Source organism: Lissotriton helveticus, chromosome 3_1 (assembly GCF_964261635.1).
Source record: "Lissotriton helveticus chromosome 3_1, aLisHel1.1, whole genome shotgun sequence".
NCBI classification, from domain to species: Eukaryota; Metazoa; Chordata; class Amphibia; order Caudata; family Salamandridae; genus Lissotriton; species Lissotriton helveticus.
Genome location: NC_136061.1, coordinates 1,253,835,156 through 1,253,845,617, shown reverse-complemented (window position 1 = coordinate 1,253,845,617; position 10,462 = coordinate 1,253,835,156).

Here is a 10,462-nt window from a genome sequence, read left to right as displayed (position 1 = left end):
CGGACATTCTAAATATTACCTTGAAGGACTCCAGGGGTCGTGCCATTTTGAACATCTTTAACATCTATGCACGTGGCACTAAGGGGGGAAGGCAGTCTCCAACAATTGCCCTATTGGATGATCTCTTGAGATCAACTCCATACAAGGCTTGTACCCTGGTTGCCGGAGATATTAACTGCACATTCGAGCCTCTAGGCTCGGATGTTTCCCTGGACCAGGCTGAGGAGGATGCTAGGAGGGGAATCCCTGCCCTTGAAATAGCCCCCATTAAGAGGTGGACCGAGGTGGCCCTGCAGGTGTATACCCTCAGCTTGGAGTTTAACTTAAGGGCTCTTAATGGGAGGACAGAGTCGGACAAGGGGGGGGTACACACATACAACAGGCCCAACCACACATCAAGAATTGACTACATCTTGCTTGATGTGTGTTTGTGGAATTCGGTGAAGGATATGTCTGTGGTCCCCTCAATAGAGAGCGATCACAACTCACTTTCCCTCACCCTAGATCATTGGTGGCTAGTTGATAGGGGAAGCCTGCCCCCCCCCCCTGTAGTGGAACTGGGCGAGTCACAAGTAGCTTTGTGCGGGAGGAAAATAAAGTGGTCAAAATTGATTCTCTCAGAGGAAAAGGTTGCAGCCATTATGCACCGATTAACCCAAGCACAACTTAGCTTGGGGAACTCTGAGGGAGGATTGGGAATGGCGTGTGGAGTCTTTAGTGAGCTCACTGAGGTCCTAATCGAAATGTTTACTGTTCCCCCAAATAGCCGAGCGACAAAAGGAAGACAGGGAGTTTCCAAGGGATGGTACACCCACACATGTAGAGAAACCAAGACCAGACTGGTAGCAGCAGTTAAATCTAAATCTCAAATTAAGATCAGAGAGGCTAGGAAGGCTTACTCCAGGTCCCTCCATATCGCGAAGAAGGACTGGGAGGAAAAATTCTGGGCTGACCTACTAGCTGCCAGCAAAGGCAAGGATGCTAGAGGGTTTTGGAAATTGGTGGGAGCCCGCAACAGACCCGTCGATACTTTGAGGACTTGTAACATCCCTCCTCAGAGTTGGTCGAAACACTTTGGATCCCTATATGCTCCTGTAGACGGCCCCCTAAATGAGCCTGCCCCTGCCCCAGCCTTGCCAGGAGACGTCACCTTAGATCTGTTTACAGGCAGGGAGGTCGAGGATGTCATCAAATGGGTGGCACCACGGAAAGCTCCAGGACCGGATGGTCTCCCGGGCGACCTCCTACGTGCTTATCCATCTGACTGGGGCATTGTAATCGCGGCCCTTTTAAATGACATCTTAAAGGGTGGCCCTGTACCAGATTCATAGAAAGGGGCGGTGGTCGTCCCCATCTACAAAAAGGGCTGTAGGAACAGCCCAGGGAATTATAGGCCAATAAGCCTGATCGATTCTACCCAAAAAGTGTCAGGAAAGGTAATTCTGGGCAGGATTCTCAACTGGGTGGAAGAAAATAGAGTGCTATCTGACTTTCAGGCTGGGTTCCGCTCAGGAACGGGGACCATCGAGCAGGTTTTCAGATTAGCACTCTTAAATTGGAAAATTGTGGAACTAGGCAAGGGCAGTCTTTATTTAGCCTTCATTGACTTGAAGACTGCTTTTGACCTGGTTCCCAGGGAGGAACTCTGGAGGGTGCTTCAGGGACTGGGACTGCCCCCCTACATCCTATCCCTACTCATCAAACTCCACACCAGTAACTATGCCCAGGTCCGATGGGGGCAAAATGGGGAAACAACGGACAGGATACCGGTCTGTCGGGGAGTCAGACAGGGTTGCGTGTTAGCTCCCACACTCTTTTCGTTATATGTAAACGGTGTGGTTGAGCATCTCCAGCAAGAACCAGCCGACGCACCCTGTCTGGGAGGAGTAAGGATCCCCACTCTGCTCTTCGCAGATGACACTCTGCTTATTTCAAAAACTCCCCAGGGCCTACAGAAGCTATTGACCCGCTTCCATGACTTCTGTGTATCCAGGGGTTTGGTTATAAATGTGGCAAAAACCAAATATTTGATTTTGCACCCCCCAAGGAAATTAGGAAAGCCGCCTGTCTTGAACTCTGCCCCCTTGGAGAAAGTCTCAGAATTCGACTACCTAGGGCTACGTATTACTGACAATATGAACTGGTCCGCCCATATTGATAAGATGGTCCTCAACCATAAAAAGGTAGGCGGTGCCTTGCTCAGAGAATTCCGAGCATCTCCGAAACAAGCGGTGAGCCCTGCAATCGAGATCTACAAGGCAAGAGGCGTAACATCAGCATTGTATGGGGCAGAGATATGGGGTCATTGCAATATGGACGCTCTCACTAAGGCCGAGAATAAACTCTTGAAGGATCTCCTAGTCCTCCCTTTAAGCACCCCGACAGTCCCGTTGCTCCTGGACGTTGGCTGCAAGAGTATTAAAGATCAGGCTCGCCTTCGTCCACTGCTTCTTTGGTCCCGCATTTGGAGGGTCCCGGAGCTGAAGTCTTATGCTGACGGCCTGGCAGAGATAATGGACATGGGAGGTTGGGCCAAGATCAAGTGGCTGAGGGACATAAAAAGTCTTTTGGGGGAGTTGGGCTTGGGGGACTGTTGGATCTCAAAATCTGCTCCACCAGAGGCTGACCTCAAAAAGATATATTGGGAGTGGGTTTCTGGCAATCTTGTCAGGAACCATCACCATTGCAATCTGACCACATCTTTTCTGGAATTAAAGGATGTGGCTGTTTTTGAACCCTTTTTGGACCTAATCTCCCTTCCAGCTGACAGGTCCCTGTACTATAAATTTAGGGTTGGTACCCTTCCGATTGGGACCTTTGTAGCAAAATGGAAGGGAGCACACCGAACATCTTTTTGTGCTCTCTGCCCATCTAGGCCAGAATCTGTAGCACATATACTCTTTGAGTGCCCAGATTATATTAAACCCAGGAGATATTGGCTCAAACCCCTTTTTAAACGCCTGGGAACACGTAGGCATCTGGTCGCACTACGAATCTTAATGACTGATTCTACCTCTCTAATAGTTTGTGGTGTCTCCAAGTTTTTAAAACATGCATGGCTGATTCGTTGCAAGAGACTTTCAGTTTCAATTTAATTCACTTTTTAGCTAATTTATTATGGAATATTTCTATTTTTAACTGTTTTAACATTTAAATGTCTGACGTACATTGCATTGTTTTATAAATATGTTTCTTGTGTATGTATGCTTTCAAGATATCTTGCATATCGAATAAAAGCTTTCAACAAAAAAAAAAGATAATGCAGTTGTGTGCCTTGGACACTCCTGAATTGCAAGAGTGGCTTGCAATGCAGAAAAAAGAATGGTCTGAAGTGATGTAAGTCAGAGGGCGTGATAGAAACGCGGCACAGTTGGCCATATACGTACAGTCTATTGGACACAAGGATATTGGAGAACACTGCATAAGACCACTTGAACATGAAAGAAGTGTAACCCTGGGATGAAAAGCCTGAGGGTGGGGTGCTAACCACAGGCCAGCTTTGGAGCGGTGCTGCTGGTGAAGTTGACCTGCCGCTGAGCTCAGGGGGGTGGATTGACTATGTTTAGAAATAACGTATGAGCTTAAAAGCACCTGCTGCAGAGTTCCTTGTGTGTACATCAGTTTTCAGACAACAATAAAAATGCCAAGATAACTCTGGTGATTGATGTACCTGCAGGAGAGAGTTCGGAGTTTTGGCTAGTGGTAGTTTTGATTCATCATAAAGTAGCGCAGAGGGTTAATATTGGGGGTGGGTATAACTTGCATAATTCAGTGTAGTGTAAACAAGTGGAATTATCTAAAAATTCTGTGATATCATGCATAATTATGCAAAAAGGGTAATTCTAGGTTTAGTGCTGTTTCTTAATGCAAAAATACATCCCTTGCGTCAAAAAATAGACATGAGAATGCTTTTTATGCTAAGAAATAGTACTAAATGCAACAGAACACGAACAGCAAGGAGCTGATCGTGCTTTCTAAATGTGCTCTTGGGGTAGGGTTTTCACCAAATTTAACCCCCTGGTATTTAGCACTAGTTTCTTATCACAAAATACCCCCCTCAGATCCAAAATGGGCACGAGAAGGCATTTTGCACTAAGAAATAGTGCTAAATGTGCTGCTTCAGCAGAATTTTCCCTCCAATGAACTCCCAACTTCTAGCACTAATTTACATTTTGACGCAAGGATGCATTTTACATTAAGAAATAGCTAAAGCAGCCTTTTGCAGTCACTAAATGTTTTCGCTCTGTAGGATACTTTTTCCCCCAAATTACTCTGAGTTACGTGAGATGGTGTAATTGTGTTCTTATCAGTATTTCTATCTCAAAGAGTAACTACCGAAAAGGAATTACCAAAATTACTCTGATTAGCGTGATTAAAATTATGCCCAGACCTGGTTAAAAAGCCTACTGCAAAGACACTTGCTCAGTGGATAACAGCTCTTGTTGCAGAAATCTTTATTTTACTTGGAGTTCATAAAATTACAATCCTAAAATAACACAGTGACCTATGAACTGTCATCAAAGAGCTTTGTGCAAACTGCATGCTATAGGTTAGAATGTCATGTTTTTCCCCAAGACTTTCATTATCTTCTTTTTGCTAAAAACGCTTTGCATAGTAGTACCTTCGGATTAGAAAAGCTAATCCCAACCACAGTGGGATGTGTTAAATCCTGAGTTTGTGTGTCTCCAGACCAAACACTCAATGGATAACATGCGATTTCTTCACCTCGTAATCCTCGGTGTCTTATGTAGCATTACCTATAGACTAATTTAGAGACATATAATTCATTATCTCTGTATAATGTGTGTGACGTATAGTGATCTGACAAAGAACACTGGTATGAGAGAGGGGCTATGGAGAGATGAGTGGCACATTTGAAGGGTTGTAGTGAGGTCATCCATGCAGAAGGAGGAGTGAATTGACTTTGTCATGGCAAAAAAGGACAAGGGCTCTGAACATTAGGCCTGATTAGCCCTCTAAGTTATAGCAAAAACATGATTAGAACTGTTTACATCGTATCACAGCGCAGTACACCATCGTTCTTTAATTGAAGATAAGAATCACATGGCAATAGTGAAGTATTCTGACTCAAAAAGATTTTAGAAATGCTTATAACCACTAAAAAATGTCAGACACAGAACGGCTAAATTCAAGAGCTGCATCAAGTAAATAACGTTTTATGTAGAGAAAAGGTCAGTTTACATTAAAAATATTTGGATAAATAAAGGATGAGTGTGCCTTCTCTTTGAAATGTTCATCCTTCCTGCTGGTAACATATGTTTCTGGCGAGCAGTGTGTGTTTAAATGCAAAGTGTGTTGTAGGTCTGCAGTACCACCTCCTGCCTACAGGGACAGAGCCGAGCAAAAATATAAACACACTTGATGAAACACAGATCCCACAAGGCAACTTTTAAAAAAGTTATAAAAATTGACACAGATGTTCCGGAAGTCATTTTTAATCATTTAGAAGACATTGCCTTGTGGGGACCTGGGTTCAGGTCCCCACAGTGCAATCAAGTCCCCACAGCGTGAGTGTGTTATCATGCCCAAGTCTCCACAAGAATATTAGCACAAACCCACACACACACACACACACACACCAGAAGAAATCACTTTTGAAATGAGTGTTATCAATGTAATACAAAACATTAGTCCCAAGAATAGAACAGTATTTTTCAATCTATAAAGACTGTGAGCTCTGAATTCAAATCAGAGAGGTGCCTAGTTAATAAACCAGCAGATAAAGGTAGCCCTATAGTTCTTCAGAATACGTCAGCGTATAAAATGATGAGTATTAACACCTCCAAAGCGACCAACACAATAACAAGAAGTTATCGACTGACCCCATATAAAAATTATCTTTGGTTCAAAAATCTCTTCACAGTGAAGCCCTTGACAATAACTTTATTACTCACCGTGAAGAAGAGTTTTTGACTAACAGGAATCCAGTCACTCCATATCACAGATACAAAAATCAGTCAGACCATCACTGGGATGCCCAATTGTATTGGGGATTGGTTCCCTAATGGAATCGTTGTTTGAATTTGGAATTTCCCCCCTAGTCACAAAAATTACATATAAGACATGAAAGACATGTTAAATATTCTAACCACAAGGTAACTATGGCATACGGAAAAACTTTTCCTATGAGTTAAGAGTCGAGAGGCTGTCTCTAATGGGAGTACACCCTCCCGTGTTCAACCCTATTCCACCTATAGTACCCCACAAGTTCGCAAACACCGTTCGCGAGTGCCTAAATTAAACTAGGTTAGTTGAATAAGGGAACATGGTCATGAAGCTATTTAGTTATTAACCAGTAGATGGTGGGGAAGGAAATCATTCCTTTTGTTTATATTACCCTCACATACTCTAGTAGTGTCATGCTTCATCATCGGGTCACCCTGACCCCTAAAAGTCAGGGTGGGCGTGACCGTATTTTAGGGAGCACTTGAAAAGATACAGCCAGGGGGTCTTAAATATTAAAAATTCACAGACAGATCCCAGTACCCCTATATTCGTGGAACTGTCAGGGATATTAAAATATTAAACTGGGGGGGTTACCAGGAGTTGTATGGTCCTACGACCCTAGTGCCAACATGTTTCAGTCCACCAATGGCCTTTATGATCAGGACTTTCTTCAGGGCAGAAAAGGGGGGGTCCTCCCTGGTTTCTTAAAAGGGCAGATAACTTTTCCTTTGAAAACTAGAAACAGAAAAATTATTTTGCTTCTAAAGTACTTTTACTCCATCTGAAATAAAAATGAAAGAAAAGAGATCATAGTGCAACATTGTTGCCACGAAATCCCCACTTCCCATTTGTGATGCGCTATTGAATACACCCATGCTTGTCAACCAGGTAGGGTGTATAGATGCCATCAATGTTTATACCAACTTGGTATGCCAGTACTATATATCAATGCCTCAATTGGCTTTGTGGTGTATATATAGTGTTGTGGCGACATATATTGCATATCGCTATTTTGTAAGCTATTGTGCATGTAAAGTCACATAAACCATTCCAGTGTCACTCTTTTCTAACCATACAGTACTACACTCGTTCACCCAAGTGTCACACTCACACTCTCATGTCAGTAATAACATTCTCCCTTACCCCACTTTGGGAGAGTATATACATCACTGGGGACATTGGAAGACATAGGATAGCCCTTTAGTCATACACTGAGTATGTCCAATTGCCAAATGGGACCATCGAAGATTGGTAAGGGAACAAAAAGAAGAAACAATGGCACTGCTTGTGCCGCAAGTAACCTATGTCGACAAATGCGGTTCAAGAACATACCTATTGTATGGATATCTGCCCACTCGGTTTAAGAAGAAGGTGTTTCTGCCGAGACCGCTAGCAGCCACGCCTAAGAGGGCGTGTGAATCCTCTCAGAAGAGTGAAAAACGGACGTGCGTTTTACCCAACGTACCGGAAATTTGGGAATTAAAGTCCACATAGAACTACAAGTACTCGTTAGTGACTATAGCTCTCTAAATGCCAGTGTAACTAAAATGCCAAGTCCAGTACTATTCGTGGCCAATGTCAGTGATGATTGTTTTCTGTAAATACTGTGAAACCACATACATTTGGCATTTATTAAAAAAAGTGTATTTTATATGGTTCTTAAGGGGTATTCGATTAGCCTTGAACATACCTAACCTGGAACATGATAGTGGGAAGTGAACACCATGTGTTGCCCGTCCCGAATTGAAACGGAGTTTAGATGCGTTATGTGATTTACTTTGTTTGACCTTTTATGGCATACGCTCATGGGATGCTATTTCATGGTGATAAAAATTAAGTAATTCTTTAGTGATTAACCAAAGGGGAAAACCCTATTAAAGATGTTACCTTCAGAGGTGGAGAGTGTCTGTGGGCTATGTTCTATGTTGATTCATTTTGGACTCAATTGTTTCCATGGGATGGAATAATTTAGCCCGTTCTCGTGGGTCTTCAACTGATAGACCCAACATTTTTCACGTTCTAACTGCATTCTAGTCAAGTTTCCACTGCCCTTGACTTTCTCAATAGTGGTCCACTTTATGTCACCATCATTGTGGCCCTTCTCCAGGTAGTGGGCCGTAAGTCGGATTGCTGTAATGGCTCGCTTGAGTGTGCTACGATGCTCGCATATCTGTACCTTTATTTTCCTACTAGTCATTCCCACGTACATGACTTGACATGGGAACTGAATGAAATACACCATGTTCTCTGTGTGTGCCTGTTGTTCCAATGGGTATTCTAAGCCTAGATTGATTCGTTTTGTGTGCTCAGTAAGAGGACACACTATACATGACCAGCATGGGTAATGACCCATGACTGGAGGTTGGTTCCACAGAGTGAGTTGGTTGGTACTTTTGGGTTTATGTGTATCTGTATGTACTAGTGTGTCCTTAAAGCTTTTGTTTCTTTTAAAGGAAAACATTGGTCTCTCAAATGTAAGTTTATTTGAGGCCAGGATAGGCCATTTTTTATTTAGGATTTTCTTGACCTCGTTAGACGAGGAATTGTATGTTGCGACGCATATCAGTGAGTCTGTTTCTGACCTCTGGTGGATTTCTAAAAGGGCTGTCCTTGGGGTGTTCCGTGACCTTTTCTGTGCCTTATCTATAATCAATTTCGGATAGGCCTTATGTTCTAATTTATTAGTCAATTTTTTGTCTTCTTTTTTGTAGTCTTCTAGGTCGGCACAGTTCCTTCGAATCCTAAGGAACTGGCAGACAAGCAGATTTTTCTTCAATACTTGTGGATATGCGCTGTCGAAGTGCAACATACTGTTCTTGTCTGTGGGTATTGTGTATAGAGAGCTGACCAAGTTGCCTCCCTTTGCTGTCAGGTTTATGTCAAGGAAGGATACTGTCTCATTGTTAGTAGTCATGGTAATGTAGGTGTGGATTAAGTTGGTTGATCCACTCTGAGAAACCCATAAGGCTGGACTTATCTCCTTTCCAGACGACAAGGATGTCGTCTATATAAATCTGTGCCACTTGTGAATTCTGTCAGAAAACGAGTTGTGTTGCCAGATGTGTTGATCCTCGAATTGGCCCATGTACAGAAACACTATGCTAGACGCAAACATGCTGACCATCAAAGTCCCATGGACCTGGAGGAATTTGAAAAATTTTCAGTTAGGGCAAAGCGCATAGAGTCTTCCTGGGGAATGCTGGTGTACAATGCCTGTACGTCTAAACACAACAATGTGTTTTCCTCTGGATTTTATTCCAGGTCTTCAAAGAGGTTCAACAGATGTTTAGTGTCTTGTACATATGATTTTATCCGCCTGACAAGAGGTCTGAGGAACTAGTCTGTATACTTTGACAAGGGTTCCAGAAGTGATCCAGTGCCTGATACCATAGGTCTACCAGGGGCCGGGATCTTTCCTTTATGTATTTTTGGTATGGTATAAAACAAGGGTGCCCTGGGTTCTTCGGAGATAAGAAAGTCATGTTCCTTCTTGGTGATCCAAACTTTTTCAAGGGCCTCTGTTGTCAAAGTCACTATTGTTTTTTTGAGACGTGCTGTAGGATCCATATGGATCTTTTTGTAATGTTTTTCATCGGCCAAGAGGGTCAGACAGACTTCTCTGTAAGTACTGGTACTTTGTATTACAGTTGCCCCGCCCTTGTTGGACGTTTTATAAACCTCTAAAGTGACCCACACAATTACAAGAAGTTATCGACTGACCCCCATATAAAAATTTACTTTGGTTCAAATCCACCATTGTTCTTTAGTTTCTGCACTCCGCCCATCATCTCCTTGTGTTTGCTTTGCTCGCCCTAAGACGTGGGTCCCTTGCTCACTTTGCCACTGTATTCCAGGTAGTCTGGCTGATGGAGGGTGTTACCCAGAAACCGGTCGCAGGATGCTTGTTTCTGGTTCGGGGAAGCCCTGGCTTGGCAGTTCAAGCTGGACTGTTCCCAAGAGGCACAGGGTCAAGACTGATTTGCATATAGCTGGGTCTGAACTGAGGTGGTGAAGTGAGCTAAAGAATGATGATGGATTCAACTCAGGTCTGTGACTGGGGGTGAGTGTCTGAAAAGTTTCAGTGCACCGTCCATCATCTCCTTGTGTTCGCTTTGTTTGCCCTAAGTTTGCAGGGTATGCCCAGACGTTGGTTCCTTGCTAACATTGCCTCTGGATTCAAGCTAGCCTGGCTGATGAAGGGTGTTACCCAGAAACCGGTCCCAGGATGCTTGTTTCCGGTTCAGGGAAGACCTGGCTTTGTTGTTCGGGCTGGACTGTTCCCATGAGGCACAGGGTCAGGACTGATTTGCATATAGCTGGGTCTGAACTGAGGTGGCAAAGTGAGCTAAAGAAGGATGATAGATTCAACCCAGATCTGTGACTGGGGGTGAGTGTCTCAAAAGATTCAGCACTCCATCCATCATCTCCTTGTGGTTGCTGAGTGGTTAAAGCTCACCTAAGCAACAGCAAACAGCTATGTCCTGGGGGTGCACAA